Source organism: Choloepus didactylus, chromosome 5 (assembly GCF_015220235.1).
Source record: "Choloepus didactylus isolate mChoDid1 chromosome 5, mChoDid1.pri, whole genome shotgun sequence".
In the NCBI taxonomy this organism is placed as follows: domain Eukaryota; kingdom Metazoa; phylum Chordata; class Mammalia; order Pilosa; family Megalonychidae; genus Choloepus; species Choloepus didactylus.
In genome coordinates, this window is record NC_051311.1 from 31,223,533 (window position 1) to 31,241,661 (window position 18,129).

The 18,129-nt window shown below is 39.2% G+C and overlaps 1 long non-coding RNA gene across 3 annotated transcripts in view; it reads left to right on the forward strand.

The window, feature by feature from the left end:
• The window catches only part of LOC119533873, a 224,227-nt gene extending 206,455 nt beyond the window's left edge, over nucleotides 1–17,772 (forward strand). For 2 of the 3 annotated variants that reach the window (XR_005216920.1, XR_005216919.1), the window contains 2 exons: nucleotides 5,661–5,709; nucleotides 17,572–17,772. This is a non-coding gene — a long non-coding RNA (uncharacterized LOC119533873). Of the gene's footprint in view, nucleotides 1–1,086; nucleotides 1,169–5,660; nucleotides 5,710–17,571 lie in introns of all 3 variants that reach the window. The other variant, XR_005216921.1, reaches the window with a different exon arrangement.
• The last annotated feature ends 357 nt before the right edge of the window (nucleotides 17,773–18,129 follow it).

Sequence of the window (18,129 nt, forward strand, 5' to 3'; positions counted from 1 at the left end):
AGAAACTCCAAGCAAGGGAGAATTGCAGGATATTACAAGAAGCTCAGTGTTATCTGACCTTCTTTCAAAAGCTGTAAAACGTGTAAAAAACAACCACAACAGAAAGCAAGGGGGTTAGGGCAAATACACAAAACTTGAAGTCAGTATATTGAAGCCTGTGTTAATATGTAACAATTCATGGTACAAGCCCTTGCAGAGGATCACACGTTTGCACCAAGTATGACTATGACTTGCTGTTTGTTACTTACTTATCAGGATTAATATTCTGAGGTTTAGGATGCCTGCCAGGATAACATGTGCACAGAAGAGAGCAGAACATTCCTGTTGCCCAACCATGTGGAAAAGTATATTTTCCATAGCTCGACGAACTGAAAGCAAATTGAGTCTGAGTGTAATGAGATGATAAAAGGGATGGATGAACCAATCAAATTGATCTTGTAATGAGTTTGTAAACGTAGACGTGCAAACATCAGACCTGGCTATTCTTAAAAGTGCAGGCCTCTAGCATGTTAGTTAAAAGAGATTTTCCCCTTAGAGCATAGCTGCTGACAACTATATGGGAGGGAAAGCAAACCTGAGTTTACGTATGCACTTGCAAAGCCCTACATGAAATCCAGCAAATGCTTGCCTGAAGCTAAAGTACAAGAAACATTTAGTTATTAGAATAGTACTGAATGATTGATGGAGCCATGAACTATAGACCAAGGGGCCAGGTTGCTACAAACTGAATGAATGGGGAAGGGGTAGGTCTAAAGCAAGCAAGCTGTTTACCTATTTTTTGACTGCCTCCTCCCACTAAAATGTAAGCTCGATCTGGTCCCATCTATCTTGTTCATTGTTGAACCCTCAGTCCTCCTCAATGCCTAGCATCTAGCATGGAGCATAGCATTTAGGAGGTGCTCAGTAATATTTTTGAATAAATGGCCTAGAAGGTAAGGGGTGGAGAGCCCAAGTTGTGACTAGGAAATGATGATGTGATTTCTAATCAATAAGGATTTTTTATATACCTAAAAGCACCCACAAAGTATCAATCATGGTGTCTAAAACATTTCATAAAGGTTTGTTCTCTTCTCTTTCGTTTCTTAGAGCTGTGGAGAAATCACAGATTATCAGGGAAGGTTAACACAAAGGAAGTGTTGAAGAGAGCAGGATTTGATGAGATAAGATTGTAAGTAAGCTGGAATTAGGGCTGCAAGATAAAATACGAGATACCCACTTAAATTTGAATCTCAGATAACAACAAATAATTTTTCAGTGTTATAAGCATGTTCCACAAAATATTTGGAACATATTTATACCAAAAATCATTTGCTGTTTTTCTGGAATTCAGATTTAATTGGAAAATATTATTATCTTTTTTGTGCAATCGTGCAACCCCAACTAAAATGTGGTTTCCATGAACTCGAAATTTGATTTGCATCTCTGTATGTAATAGCTAGTCTCATATGAAAAAAATATTTTTCCATGGCTATAGACTCAAATACTCTCCTTCAGTTAGTCTTCCAACTTGCTGTTGGAAAATGACTAAGAGAGTCTGGGGAACAGTTGATAAATTAGTGTAGTACCATCTTCATTTGGGAAGAGCAGCCTAGGTTAATACAATCATGGTAGTGGCAGAAGACATACAAATATCAGGTATGGGTGAGAAAGGAGGTAGATGTTTTTTGGACATCAGTTCCCTCCATTTCTATTTTTCTTCTGTTAATTCCAGGTGCTAGTTATCTGATGTGCATGCATACAGCGTGTATAAAGTTATGGGTTCTGACCGCTTGTTAAGAATTATTCAAGAGACAGTAAGGACTAGTGATTTGAAAATCTTGTAATTCACGAATTGTTAATGTCTGAAAGGGAACATAAAGATCATAAGTCCTTTCATTTTGAAGAAGGAGCAGTTGAGACTTAGCAGTTTAAATGAAGTTATGAATCTCACTTCTTTTCTCTTCTTCTTTTCTATCTCCACCATTCCCAGTGACAGATTAAAGGTGAAAGGATTGGTGTTATTTGGGCATTGTCAGAGACTAATTTTCCCAGGGCTTGAAGCTGGCATGTGTAAATGTACTAGAAAAAAAAAATTGCTTCAAAAAGGTATAAGCAGTGTGAGCAATAAGAAAATCAGGCAGCACCTGTAGCTCTACTTGATTTTTGAAAAAAGGACTTGGCCTCTTTTATAATTCAAAGTGATATCACCTTGAACACTAGAGGGCAAAAGAAATTAGCTACTTGGAAGTTACTAAATTAATCAGATATGAAGAGATAAATTAGATCTTAACCTTCCTGTTTTCACCAAATCCTGACATAGTAAAAACTACATAAATAACCAATAAGGCAGGTTGTTACCCTAGATTCATAAAATCTCATGACTGACAAAGTACTTGTCCAAATTCCCATCTGAAACTAGAGGCTGCTCTATTTCAGCCTTTGCTTGAACACTTCTATTGGCAGGAACTCCATCTACTACTTTCTAAAGTGGCTAATTTTTCTCCCAGCCACTAGTAAGTTTTACTGAATCCCATTCATATGTAACTTCCTCATTACTAGCAACCCAGGAAGCTCACATACCTAGGGGAGAAAACAATATCAGTTACTTGATATCTTGTTCATTCACACAGTGTGAGCTGACAAAATCTACAAGTAGCGTCTGTTGAGAGTAAAACATTTGTTTCCTGTGTGTCAGGTTTTTGTCTAACAGAAGTGAAACTGACGCATCCGTGATGTACTACTTAAGATTTTACTCAAAATCCATTATATTGAATTTTTCTTACAATAACGTTCTTTTTCATATTTTCAAAGTATATTTAAGAATGTTGAAATAACTTAGGTTGCTTGTTGGGGCATAAAGCCTGTGGCTAGTATGATGATGTTTGGTTGGAGATTTAGGACATATTGAGAATAAAGGGCATATTATTTTGGATATGTTAGTTTTACTTGTTTTAAGAAAAAAACTGTATTTTATCCAACATGCCTCTGTTCATACTAATTTCCTTGACAAAATAATAATGTTCTTTAAACCATCGTTTCCTTGGATTGTTAGATGATTGGTGTAGCTTAAAAGGATTGACAACCCACAGATGCAGATATGGCCAGAAGATTCAATTTTATTTAACTCAATTTGGTTTGACTCAGGGTCAGTCTTACGGAGCAGACAGAAAGCTGAATGGGACCTTGGCCTGGGCCTCAAGAAGCTCATAGTATGGAGGCTAGTAGGGAATATAAAACAGGAGCAGAAATAACAGAAATATAAAACATGTCTGAGGAGATCCATAACAGAGATGCAAAAAAATGTTAAAAGTTATAGAAGTTTGACTTAGATATTTAGTGTGAGGGTCTTGGAGACTGAGGCTAAGTTTTATTTAATAGTCATCATGATTCCCCATGAATCTCCATGTAAACATGGAGATTAAAAAGTTATTTTAAAAAGGTTCTGATACTTTATTTTTCAGAAGGTATGTCCCAGAGACTGAGAAATAGCAATTTTCTCTGTTTGCCTAATGCATTATTATCACCATTAGCTTCCAAGTAACAGAAAGCAAGTTTGTATTGATTCTTGTTATTGATTTATAAAAATGAAAGCAGTCAAAATTTAGAAGCTTTGAAACAGATCTGACACAGAGGACATGTTCTGCCTATGTTCTACCAAAATGATCTTTAGAAGAAAATTAAGAACTTTTGAGCTTAATATCTCATTATATCAAGTGTATAAATGAGAAGTTAGCCTTATTAACTTCTCATTTATACATTTTGATGCAGTTGGATTTCTTTTGGAATCAAAGTTTATTTGACACTTTTAATTTGGGTGTATTACCGACAGCACACAAATTTGAAGCCTGCGTTAATGAGTGTCAGTTTCCTTTTTACAGTAAACTTTCAAAGCCAATGCATATTTTGGCTAAAAATTACACTGTCACATATATATATTTATTTATTCATTTTCCTATCAAACTATATATATGATAGGAAAACAAAGTTGTGTTTCTTGCTCTGAGTTTTCCATTTCTGAGAAAGCAATAGGAAGTTTTGGTAGAGGCAAGACAAGTGAAATGGATTTGGGTAATGCCCAGCAATTTAAAGCAGAGGATGGTTTATCCGTGAAACACCAGAAATTTTCAAACACTGGAACTTTTCTAAAAGAAGTTGAAAAATGAAAATACAGAACTATAGTTTAGTGCTAAACTGTCTTTTTATTAAAATCATGTGCTCTTTCAGAATTAAGAGAGCCTCATTGTGGAAATACTATTGTGAAATGGATCAGATCTCAAAATTCTGGGTAAAAACTCCATTACCTTTTGAAAAGATCTTAATAATCATTATTATTGGAATGTTGAGGCTTGAGACAATATTTTTAAAAGAATGAAAACAGAGGCAAGCAGTTAAAAAATACATTGAAAGAGTTATAGGTGAGAAACAGACTCTGTGTGTGTGTGTGTGTGTGTGTGTGTGTGTGTTTTCCTGTGCCGTACCCACCACACTTTCCCACCAAGCAATCTGTTGTTCGCATGCAGGAAATCCCAGTGAATGCTCATTATTTGGTGAAAGAGTGACAGCAGACACCACAGCAATCCTCAGCAAGCATCCACCTGCTCTGGGGGTGTCTTTTTAAAGCGAGTTCAGCTTACCTCTGCTCCTCTTAGTTTTCCTTTGCTTAATTGCAGGTGATGATTCAAAAAAAGCCTTCACCTGTTTTCACCTGGCTTTCATCTTTTGCAGACAAAGCAGGCTGGGGCTTGGGCCTTGATCTGTGGCGTGCTTAGGGCCTTGGGTATTAAAGGGGTTGGATCACCCTCAGGCTTTTAAGGGTTTTTTTTGGGTTAAATTGATGAGCATGTATAATAAATTGAAGCTTTGTTGTTTGGCAGATTTTTTTTAAGTATTTGTTATTCTTTTATCAGGTAAGAGACTGGAGGAGTACATCATCTTCTCTCCCACGTCTCAGATTTGCCTTGGAATTAGTAATTGACTGGGATGGGCCTTGATATTAAAAGTACTCTTTGTTTCTGTTCCTTAATAACCGTAAATACAAATATCCAATAACACAGATACCTAGCTTTAAAAATCACAATAAAGTTCATGCTGGGCACAGTGATATGTTCTCTCATTGTACTGCTGTCATTCTCTATACCTTTCTGCCAAACTGTTATTACCTAAAGGGAGAGGACCCTGCCCTATTCATCTTTGTCTTTTCATTGCCCAGCACAGTCCTGGCACACAGGAGATTCTCAAAGCATTGTTCATTGTTGAATATTGGGAGCTTATTAATTATAGTCTGTAGTAGAGATTTTTGTTTCTTTGGTATTTCGTTATTTTCAAAATAGAATTGAATAAATTGAGTATATCTAATTGACTATATATGTTGTTATTAGGAACTGCTTGCTTTTGAGAAGCACCAGATTAGAAAGGTTTAAATATATACAATACCTAAACTATTAAATACATGAATAATCAATTTCAGACAAGCTTCTCAAGAGTTCTTGAAAATGAATTAAGTTTCAGTAAGACCACACAGCTTCCATTTTCTATGTGGAAAGGTATCCATTTAAAGGTGGATATTTGATATATTTTCAATGTTTCTAGAATATAAAATAACATGAGGGTATATATGTATGCATGTAATGTGTATGCATGTGTAGATGTCTATCAAATTTTTTTTCCTTTTATTCCTACAGGTCAACTCTTATGCTCAGCTGTGTGTGAATAAAGTCATGGAATATACAGGTAGGTCACATTGACTTTGTTTTTATTCTTCCCTCTTCTCCTTGGATTGAGGTGATTGAACTCTGCCTGTACTTGCTAAAATGCACTACTCCCTCTGTTTAATTCTTTGTAAATAAAACAGAAGTCACCCATCTCCCTCACCATTGCTTATTTCTACAGTTTCATTCACTACTACATTCAGTCTAATCATATCTCTTGGAAATAATATGGGAAAGTTATGCTGTTTTACTCCATCAGATTTAATAAGTTTGGATGCTTTCCAAGTACTAAGCATTAATCACACTTAAACCTAAGTCTTGATAGTTCATCCACCTTGAGTTTTCATGTCAGAGACATAAAACAATCTGCTTTAATGCCCACAGTCCTCTTTAAATTGAGCGCTTGCCTTGTGTTAATAAAACTTGCTTTGTACTGAGGGAGTGGGGATGAGGGCTGGGGGTGGGGATTTTTATATTATGTAAAATGTTTCATAGGTGAGTTTTCCTTTCCTGTACTTTCTAAACCAGTTTTAAAGCTTTGCAGAATTACATGAACAAAAATTATGCAATAAGGTAAGCACAGAAGATGAAGGAATTAGTCACACCTTGGCACAGTGTCCAGAATTTGGTATACATCAAAGAGATGGGGAGAAATGTGGTCCTTACAATCGACAGCACTCCTTTATCTTAGGATTTCCATTCTGTGATGACAATGGAATTGGACACTGATATTTGCCTATTTTTCAGTATGTGGGTATAATGTGTATTGACCATACAATTTAACATGACAGAAAGTAGAGGCTAGAGGGACACAGACAAATAAATACTGAAATAAAGAAAAATTTTTTCATTACGAATATAGTTTGTTTTGTTCCTTAGGTTTGTTTTACTGGGTTTCTTTTACTGGGTTTTACTGGGTTTCTTTTAAAAAGATAGTTTACTGAACTCTGCTTAACCCCCATGAAGAGATGATTTCTAAAATAGTTTTCTTTGTTTTGTTTTAGCATGAAAATTTTCATGTTGTAGCATGGTTACTGTAATATTTAATCAGAGTGACAAAAGTTTTCACTTGTTGGTATTTAGCTAATGATTTTACCATGACATAAGAAAAAATTTGCTCAGATGGATAAGGGAAACATTGACAGCAAAAATTCTGCAAACAAGTCACATTTATTGGTATCAGGTCTGACTCCTAAGAGTCTATAGAATGTAGTCGTTGCTGGTGCCTACCATGCTTTGAAACAGAAATATCTGTTAGCCAACACATTTTCACAGACCCTGAACTTGGCAGAAATCTTGTATGTCTGGTCTTTGATATAAGATGATTTACAGTCCAGTTGTGGAGATAAGACTCGTGTGTTAAACATCACTTAACACAAGATAGTGCCTAATTGCTGGGTGGTGTGGTACAGATGATAAATTCAAAGAAGTTCTGAGAAGGGAGAGACTAAGTTCAGAGATGTTAGATATTGGAATAGTCAGTAAGGGATAGGAGAGAAACTACCTTTCAAACCCTGTCTCATTCATAAGCCCCTGTTTTTCCATTTCATTCACAATTCCCTGAATCTCCCACGGATTTCATGCAATTCATTTGCTTCAACTGTATGAGCATCTAAATCAGTACCAGTCTAGGACTATTCAGAGTTTAGAATGTATTTAATTGGGGTTGTCTTATCCCCTGTCATAAATAAATACATCTATGTGTGATTGTACGTATACAAATTCAGTATTTATTTGGGATATATATGCAAATCAGCGATTTTTAGTAAACTATGATGGCATGATTTACAATGCTGTGTTGAGGGTTAGGGCTTACAGCCCTCCAAGCAATTTCCTATGGTAGTTGTAATCTTTCCTGGAAAATATCTTCGTTCACATGACATCAGACTATAAAATTAGTTGTGTTATATGATTTATTCCTTAAACATTAATTTAAGAAATATTTATTGAATGCCTGTCATGAGCCAGGCACTCTTCTAGGTGTTAGGGATACAATAGTGAACAAAACAGACCAAGTCCTTGCTCTCACAGAGCTTGCATTTTAGAGGAGAGAGTGAAAACAGAAAAGAAAAAAAAAAGAATAAACATAAGTTAGGAGTTGATAACTGCTATGAAGAAATAAATGTAGGGTAAGGAGGTAGGGAGCAAGGGAGTGAAAGCTTGCTACTTTAATGAGGCCAGAGGAAACCCCACTGAGATGGAGCATTTGAACAGAGAGCTGAATGTGGTAAGCAAGTAAGTGTTGGATATGAGTAGTAGAAAGAACATTCTAGAAGGAACAGCAAATGTAAAGACCCTGAAGTAAGACTACTAGGGGTGTTCAGGGACCATCTATTGTCCACCTACCGCATATATTCTCTGTATAAATATATTTTTAACAATGCAATATTTTAAATATATATAAATTGCTTTCCCAACCAGATTTTTGAGGCTGAAACTATATCTTAAGTGTTTCTTTCATGACATTAAGCCCAATCATGAGCCCTTAATAATCACTACTCAACAAATACATGTTAAATTTTATGGACTCAATGATTAAAATGTTAATGTTGATATTAACTATAATGTAATGGATATATGGTTGACATAGTACATTTTCCTAGGAAAAGAAAAAATTCAGCTATCTCAACCTTTCTTTTTCAGTTGCTTTTCCATTAAGATTTTATGAAGTCTCATTGGGCTCAAATTAAAATAATTGATCACTGTCCCAGGATATAGCCAAATACCAGATATTTGATAGAATTTTTCTTGCTATAAAATATCCGCAAAGTTCTATCCTCTGAGATTTTACATTTAAGGAACATCAAATGAGCTTCCTAATATAGCATGTTGACACATAATAAGTATTTTGGAAGTTATTTTTTGAGTTCACTGTCATTTTAATTAAAGAGACAATTTATTTTATACTAGAAATGTGCTCTGAACATGAGTGCATATGATGATTAAAATGAAGGAAAAAACGATTCATGCGTACCTGGGGAGTTTGGGTTTAAGGAAACCTATGGCAAATCACTGGTAAAGCACAGAATCCTGATGTGAATATCCCAACCTTAATTTATATAGCAGCAGCCTGAGCACATGTGTGTGTTTCACTGAATTATATAGTCATAATATGTAGAAGAGTCTTCTAGAGAGACAGTAAGTGAAAAGGCTGTGATGTGGAATGGTTTTTGGAGTGACTGGGGAATGTCAAGAAGGCCATTCTATTCTACTGCTATAGTACACAGTTTTCACTGAACATAGAATGAGTGATGGGAGGACCAAAATTGGGTTAAAAACTTAACACTAATATATTGTGTTGCAATGTTTCCAAGGAGGAAATATAGTTGAGGAAATAGGGGAGGAGTACAAGGAAAATCAAGGAAAGTTTTCTTAATTTGAGTTTCCCTAAATGCAGCTCCTGAGATAAGGATTTGGATTTGACAGAATCCTAGTAAACACCATGAAGGGGTGAGGAAGTGAGTCAGGGGAGGGAAATCAATGGGTGGAAGCACCTACATAATTTACAAGGCCTGGTGAAAAATGAAAATGCAGGACCCTTTGTTCAAATACAGCATAAAGGCTCTGTGCTAAATAAGCACAAATTGCACATAACTGAAGCCAGCCCTACTAGTAAGGATGTGTCTATAAGAGGGTTATTGCTGTAGGCATATGGTGCCCACTGGGGACCCAGTGTGGAACAAACCCCAGAATTATTCCATTGAGGAGCATTTATTCACAATGCTCATCCCCTAATAGTTGGGGTTGTTTTGGGGCCCTTAACTGTCTTGTGTTTCTGGCCTGCCATGTGTACATAGGCTAAGCATTCCCCAATAGACCCAAGAAAGACACAGAATACATCTTGTTTGTGAACTGTTTATAATGACTTCCAGGGTAGACTCCGGCAGAGCACAGAAAGCATCTGCTATATCAGACTTGTTCAGCCCCTCTAAAAAAGCCACTTTAGCATAGGATATGTAACAGTACAAAAACACATTCATGCTCTTCTCTTGGACTAGCCTTCAGATTGCATGCATGTGTAGACAGTGTAGCATTGATACACAGAATAGATTCTGATGTATATCAAAGTTGAAGAGGATCCTTTCCTTAGAGAGAGTCCAGACTGCTACAAAGAGAGTCTGGAGATAATTGAAATGCTCATGTGAATCCTTAAAGGAGGTTCAGTGAGAAAAACAAAAACAAAAGCAAAAATTTTGTGTAGAAACTGTAGAAGAGAACAAACTCAAAAATGAGAGAAAGAGATAAACTATTGCAGCCATGCTCATTTATCCTACCACTCTTGGGGATATTAAAAATATCCACCAATATCTCATTTAACATAAACTACCTGCGCTGGTTTGGATGTATTATGGCCCCCAAAATGCCATGTTCCTTAATGTAGTCTTGTGGGGGGGGGGCAGATATATTAGTGTTGATTAGGTTGGAAACTTTTGATTGAGTGTTTCCATGGAGATGTAACTCACCCAACTGTGAGTGACACCTTTGATTAGGGTGTGACCTGTTGATTAGATCATTTCCATGGAGGTGTGGCCCTGCCCATTCAGCTTGTATTTTTTTTTAATTTATTTTTAATTTATTTATTTATTTATTTAAAATTTTTTTATTTATTGAGATTGTTCACATACCATACAACTATCCAAAGATCCAAAGTGTACAATCAAACAATCAGTTGCCCCTGGTACCATCCTACAGCTGTGCATCCATCACCACAATTAATTTTTTTTTCAATTTTTAGAGCATTTTCATTACTCCAGAAAAGAAATACAAAAAAAAGGAAATTCAAATCCTCCCATACCCCTAACTACCCCCCTCCATTGTTGACTCATAGTATTGGTATAGCACATTTGTTACTGTTGATGAAAGAATGTTAAAATACTACTAACTGTAATTAGTTTGCAATAGGTATATTTTTCCCTATATGCCCCTCTATTTTTTTTAAAGTTTCAGAATAGTATTTAATTTTCAGATATTTATAGTCATCTTATTTGATATCACAAATAGTGCCTGTGTTATAAATTTTACAGATTGAGGATATTGTTGCAATATTCCCACCACACACAGGTTGCAGAATAAATCTGAATACAGATCAATACTTCCTCTTCTTCTTCCTTTGTATATTTACAAACATGCCTACACATAACCCTTGCTATTCAAATTATTTTTATCTGAACCAAGGAACTAAATGCATTGAGATAATTTTGTTTTGTTTATAGGAATTCTCACTGTAAACTACACAAGCTTAGGGATCAGAGAGTAAATAGATTTTTTTTTTTTTTTTGCCAAACCCTCTATCTGAACTCAGAAGCTAAAATGGTTCAGCATTTTCCATTAACTGTGCAATAAATAGCAAATCTTGGGTCCACAATTAATGTTCTTTTGTTTCAGTATATGAAATATAAGTTAATAATTGCCACTTAAATTTAGTGGTTCAGTGACTACCATAACAGATGTCTCTCCATATATGAATAGACATTTTCACCAACCCTGCTTCCTATATGCCTTTGCTCTATATATCTCATGCTTATCTCCAGACAATGGCATCTAATCTACACCAACCAATATAGCATAATTGAGAATACACATTTTTCAATGGTCTCGAAAAGTATCAGAGAATATTCCTTTGGATTTTCAAAAGAAGTCTACATTTTCAGACTTAAATTTAATAGTTTTTAATTATTCTTAGTCTAATTCCTGTTTTATCAATTAGGAAACTAAGAGTCATCTTATGAGTTAAGTGAGATGACCACATTTACAATCAGGAAGTCAGAAAAGTGAGGCAAGTATCTTCATCTTCTGACTTCTAGTGTTTCAGAAAGAATGCCATACCATAAATGTGAGTCATCCATTTGAAATAGAGTGAAAGAAATGGTAGCATGGAATAGGATGTGATACCAAGTATGTTTTCTCCTTTATAATGTCACCATTCTGCAATGTCTGTTTATTCCTCTCTGAAATATGTTATTAAAAATAATTTAGGAGAACCTAAGATGGTGGATGGGTGAGACAGGGCAAAACACCTCCATGAAAAATGCTAGATTAAAACCAGAAAGTTAACCAGAACACCTGTTCCAGTGATGCACCAGCTGGACAATTTCTGCTAAAACCACAGGGTCCATGCACTTGGTGAAACTGGGAGTCTGCATTCTGAAACATGTGAGTAAACTGGCTGAAAGTCCTGTGGCTACATTGTGGTGTGGGGAATCCAGCAGTTGGCATTTGGATATGGACTAGTTCTTATAAAAAAAAAACAACCCAGGAGCGCTGTGGTTACGATGGTGAGAACCATGCAGTGAAGCACGGCAGAAGCGGGCTATGCCAAACTCTCGGTGTCTGGTGTGGAGGATAGACTGCTGCTGATTCCTTCAGGGCCAGGCTGCAGAGGGGAGAGCCAAAAGGAGAAAGAAACCATGCTCTTGCAGGCAGGCTCCCTGGTGGGCTGGAGACCCTCCTGCCCAGGGCCAGACCCACAGCCCAGAGCTGCACCAGGAAACCCAGTGTGATGGGGAGTATATCCCATGGCACTGTGCATATGCCACAATATCAGCCGTGGACAGTGGCCTTGGGTGCATACACAGCTAGTTGTCCCAGAGCTGGGAAGGCAGAGCTGTGCAAAAAGGGGGGTTGAGATGCCCCATCCAGCCATCTTTGCATCAGGCTGAGAGCGCCCCTGCATGGCCCGGTGGCCCAGGGCTTCCCTTGAGGGATGGCACGCACTTGTGACGTAGCACAGCCTTCCCTCAGCAGAGGTCCTGGAAGATCACAGCTGAGAAGGGTGGCCCACTCGGAAAACCCAGGGATGCTACGTCAATGCCCGGGACTTGTGGGTCAGCAGCAGAGAAAATCTGGGTCAAAACTGAAATGAAGGCTTAGACTCTTGCAACAGCCTTGAATCTCTGGGTACACCTAGGAGGTTTGATTATTAAAGCTGCTCTGCCTCCCTAACCACCCAGACACACACCCCACATTCAGGGCGGACAGCACCAACAACACACCCAAACTGAGTTCACCAATTGAACCCCACAAGAATCATTTCCCCACACACCACAAAGACAAAGTTGAGGAGAACTGACTTGAGGGGAATACATGACTCGCAGATGCCATCTGCTGGTTAGTTAGAGAAAGTGTATGCCACCAAGTTGTAGATCTGAAAAATCAGATTGGTATTTTTTATGACTGAGGCCCATTTCGATACTTTTGATTTTTTTCCCCATTCTTTCTTTTTTTCTTTCATTTTCTGTTTTGTTGTACTCCAGGTCACTGATTCATTGTTCAGCTTCCTCCAGTCTTGTACTATGCATATGCAGAATCTTTTTAATTTGGTCAACAGTTTCTTTTATTTCCATACAATTGTCCTATTTTTTCATTACTCTTGCAATTTCTTCTTTATGCTCTTTTAGGCTTTTCTTTACATGTTTTATATCCTGTGCCATGCTCTTCTTCATGTCCTTTATACCTTGTGCTGTGGTCTCATAGTTTGTCTTTAGTTCTTTGATTAATTGCTCCAAGTACTATGTTTCCTCTGATCTTTTGATTTGGGTGTTTGGGTTTGGTTTATCCATATTGTCTGTTTTTTTACATATGCTTTAAAATTTTCTGTTGTTTTTGGCCTTTTGGCATTTGCTTAACTTCATAGGGTTCTTTTAGGATATGTATGCTAATTCAAAGACTTCTCTCTAATTTGTCAGATCTACAGCTTGGTGGCATACACTTTCTCTAACTGACCAGCAAGTGGCGTCTGTGAGCCACCTATTCCCCTCAAGCCAGTTCTCCCCAACTTTTTCTATGTGGTGTGTGGGGGTCTGATTTTTGTGGGGTCCAATTGGTGCACCAGTTTTGCATGTGTAGTTCGTGCTGTCTGCCCTGAATATGGGGTGTTTGTCTGAGCAGTTAGGGAGTCAGGGCGGCTTTAACAATCAAACCTCCCAGGTGTTCCTGGAGATTTAAGGCTTGTTCCAGAGTCTAAACCTTCAGTTCAGTCTCGCCACAGATTGTCTCTGCTGCTGTCCCACAAGTCCTTGGTATTGGCGTATGGTCCCTGGGATTTCCAAGTAGGTCCCTCTTCCAAGCCATGCCCTTCTAGAGCCTCTGCTGAGGGAAGGCTGTGCTATGTCACAAGTGCAAGCCAACTATCAAGGGAAGTTCTGGGCTGCAGGTCCATGTAGGGGTATTCCTAGCCTGCTGAAAGGATGGCTGAATGGGGCATGTTAATTTTCCCCTTTTTGCATCACTCTGCCTTCCTAGCTCCAGGACAATTAGCTGTGGGTGCACGAAAGGCTATTGTCCATGCCAGATATTGTAGCATGTGTACACATTGCTGGAAACACTTCCCGTCACACTGGGATTTTTGGCGCATCTCTGGGCTGTGGTTCCAGCGCTGGGCAGGAGTGTTCTCAGCCCACCAGCAAGATGGCTATAAGGGGTGTGCTGGTTTGAATGTATTACATCTCCCAGAAAAGCCATATTCTTTGATGCAGTATTGTGGGGCAGATGTTTTGATGCTGATTAGATTTGCATGGAAATGAGCCCCACCCAACTGTAGGTGATAACTCTGATGAGATATTTCCATGGAGGCATGGCCCCACCCATTCAGGGTGGGCCTTGATCAGTGGAGTGATATAAATGAGCTGATGGGCAGAAGGAACTCAGTGTAGCTGTGAGCGACATTTTGAAGAGAAGCTACAGCCAAGAGGGACACTTTGAAGAAAGCACAGGAGCTGCAGATGAGAGACAGTTTGAAAATGGCCATTGAAAGCAGACTCTTGCTCCGGAGAAGCTGAGAGAGGACAAATATCCCAAGTGCAACTAAGAGTGACATTTTTGAGGAACCGTAGCCTAGAGAGGAATGTCCTGGGAGAAGCCATTTTGAAACCAGGACTTTGGAGCAGATGCCAGCCTCATGCCTTCCTAGCTAACAGAGGTTTTCTGGACACCATTGGCCATCCTCCAATGAAGGTTCCCGATTGCTGATGTGTTACCTTGGACACTTTATGGCCTTAAGACTGTAACTGTGTAACCAAATAAACCCCCTTTTATAAAAGCCAATCCATCTCTGGTGTTTTGCATTCCAGCAGCATTAGCAAACTAGAACAGGTTTTGGTACCGGAAGTGGGGTGCTTTTGCTGCTGAGTTTGCAAATACCAAAATGTTGGAATGGCTTTTTAAATGGATAAGGGGAAGATTCTGGAAGAATTGTGAGGAGCGTGATAGAAAAGGCCTAAACTGCTTTGAAGTGACTGTGGAAATATGGACTCTAAAGATACTTCTGATGAGGCCTTGAACACAAATGATGAATGTGTTGTTGCAAACTGGAAGAAAGGCAATCCTTGTTTTAAAGTGGCAGAGAATTAGCAAAATTGAGCCCTGGTGTCACATGGAAGGAAGAATTTGAAAACAACAACCTGGAATATTTAGCTGAGGAGATCTCCAGACTATGTGTGGAGGATGTACCCTGGCTTCTCCTTGCAGCTTATAGTAAAATGCGAGCAGAGAGAGAGAAACTTAGCAGTGAACTCTTGGGTTCAAAGAAACCAGAAGCTGATGGCTTGGAAAATTACAGGCTTCCAAAGGGTGGAATCCCAGAAGCTACAGCCCAACGTGAGGATGTAACCAAACATGGAACCCAACCACCATTTCAGTACAAGCCAAGATTGGAGATGGAGTTATCCAGAAAGGATTTGTGGAAAGTCCTGTTGTCTGATGGCTTTGACCCCTGTGTGCTTCATGCAAAGCCAACAGAATTTTTGCAAGATCTTTATAGATAGAGCCACTGCCAGTCTGGACTACAGGGGACAGACAAGGAACAAATTGAAGGAAAAAATTCTTCAAAGATAGAGCCATGGAGGTTGAGGTCTGGAGTTAAGAGGCCTTGGGCTGGGAGAGCGGAGTGGCCCACATACATGGAAAGGGTGAGTTTGCCTCAGAGGTTGAGGGTGAGCCTTCCACCTTGATGCTCCAGAAGAGTTTTGCCACCCCAGGCCCCAAAGAGGGTGGAGCACATTCCCAGCGAATTGGGGAGAGCCTGGCTGCCACCACACTGTTCTCAAGGGGTTGAGCGTGTGCCCTGGAGATGGAAGGGAATCCAGGTGCTGCCCTGATGTTTGAGGATGGTGGGGCCAAGAAGGTGGTCTCCCCAATGTGTAGATATGTTGGAGCAGTCACTGGAGCATTTGGAGAGGAAAGGGCTGCCACAAAGGCCCTTAGGAAGGGTTAGACCCCCCCCCCCCCCTCAAGCCCCAAGGATGCAACATCATTCTGTAAATGACTCTCAGACTTTGAAATCTAATGGAGTTTGCCCTGAGAGTTTTAGGAACTGTTTTGGTCCTATTAACCCTGTTTTCCTTACTGTTTCTCCTTATGGCAGTGGGAATGTTTATCCTATGAATGTCCCCCCTTTGTATATTGGAAGCACATAACTTATTCTAAGTTCACAGATCCACAGCTAAAGGAAAATTATGCCTTAGGACTGACCATGCCTATAATTGATTTTGATGGGATCTCGTACTTACCTATTGTTACTGAAATGAGAAAAAGTTTTTGTGATATTGTGACGGAATGAATGTATTTTGTATTTGGAAAGAATATGTTTTTCTGGGGTCCAGGGGGTGGAATGTGATGGTTTGAATGTATTATGTCCCCCAGAAAAAGCCATATTCTTTGGTGCAGTCTTGTGGGGCATATGTTTTGGTGCTGATTAGATTTGCATGGACATGCGCCCCACCCAACTGTAGGTGATAATTCTGATGAGATATTTCCATGGAGGCATGGCCCCACCCATTCAGGGTGGGCCTTGATCAGTGGAGTCATATGAATGAGCTGATAGGCAGAGGGAACTCAGTGCAGCTGTGAGCAACATTTTGAAGAGGAGCTACAGCTAAGAGGGACACTTTGAAGAAAGCACAGGAGCTGCAGATGAGAGACAGTTTGAAAACGGCCATCAAAAGCAGACTCTTGCTCTGGAAAAGCTGAGAGAGGGCAAATATCCCAAGTGCAACTAAGAGTGACATTTTTGAGGAATTGCAGCCCAGAGAGGAACATCCTGGGAGAAAGCCATTTTGAAACCAGAACTTTGGAGCAGACACCAGCCACTTGCCTTCCCAGCTAATAGAGGTTTTCCAGACACCATTGGCCATCCTCCAGTGAAGGTTCCCGATTGCTGATGTGTTACCTTGGATAGTTTATGGCCTTAAGACTGTAACTGTATAACCAAATAACCCCCTTTTATAAAAGCCAATCCATCTCTGGTGTTTTGCATTCCAGCAGCATTAGCAAACTAGAACAAGGGGCATGGGTTTTTTTCCCCTTTTGGCTAACCTCTGCCTGCCTTGCTCCAAGACAATTAGTAGTGGGTGTGCAAAAGGCTATCGTCCACGCCAGATACTGAGGCATACTAACAGGTTGTGGAGATGCTGTTTCTGCCATGCTTCCCTGTGTGGTTTTTGCTGCCATATCCGCAGCCACTTTTGGGTTTTTAAAAATAACTAGTCTGACTCCAAACGCCAACCTATGGTTTCTCCACAGCACACTGTGGCTGCTGGATATTCAGCAGGCTTACTCACTCACTTCAGAATGCCAACTCCTGGTTTCACCAAGTGCACAGTCCTTGTGGATTTAGCAGACCTTGTCCAGCTGGTGCATTGCTGGAACTGGTGTTCTGGGTGACTTTCTGGCTTTTATCTAGTATTTTTCATGGAGGTGTATTTTGGCCCTGTCTCTCCTAACTGCTATCTTCCAGAGGTCCAGATCCACAGTTTTTACTTACAGATTTTATGCTATGATCTTGGGCATTCCTCCCAATTCAGGTTGGTGTATGATGAGTGGACAGTCACGTTTGTCCCCCCATAGTTATTCCGGCTTATTTACTAGTTGTTTCTGTTTTTTTTTTCAGTTGTTCCAGGGGGACTACTTGGCTTTCACTCCTCTTTATCCTGCCATCTTAGATCCTCTCTCAGCTTGGATCTTGATTAACTTACTGAAGTCCTTTAAAAACACTGGCCAGACCAAGATAATTGCTGGCTTAGCTCAGAGATGCTTGGAGTTGTGGACCCCTGATGTTGGCTGATGCTTAGACATTTTGGAGAATGCCATTTTGAAACACAACCTGAGAGCAAGCAGACGCCAGCCACAAGCCTTCCCAGCCAACAAGGTTTCCTGGATGCCAATGGCCATCCTTCAGTGAAGGTACCATATTGTTGGTGACTTAGTTTGGATACTTTCATGGCCTTAGGACTGTAACTTTGTAACCAAATAAACCCCCTTTATAAAAGCCAATCCATTTCAGGTACTTTGCATAACAACAGCATTAGCAAACCAGAACACTGGCATTTAATAGAATTTAATAGTATATAAGGAATTCATAACCCATTATTTCCATGCTGCCAAAATCTTAATTATGTGAATATCTATTGTCTCACTCTCTAGCCCTTCCTCAAAATGGAATCATCCT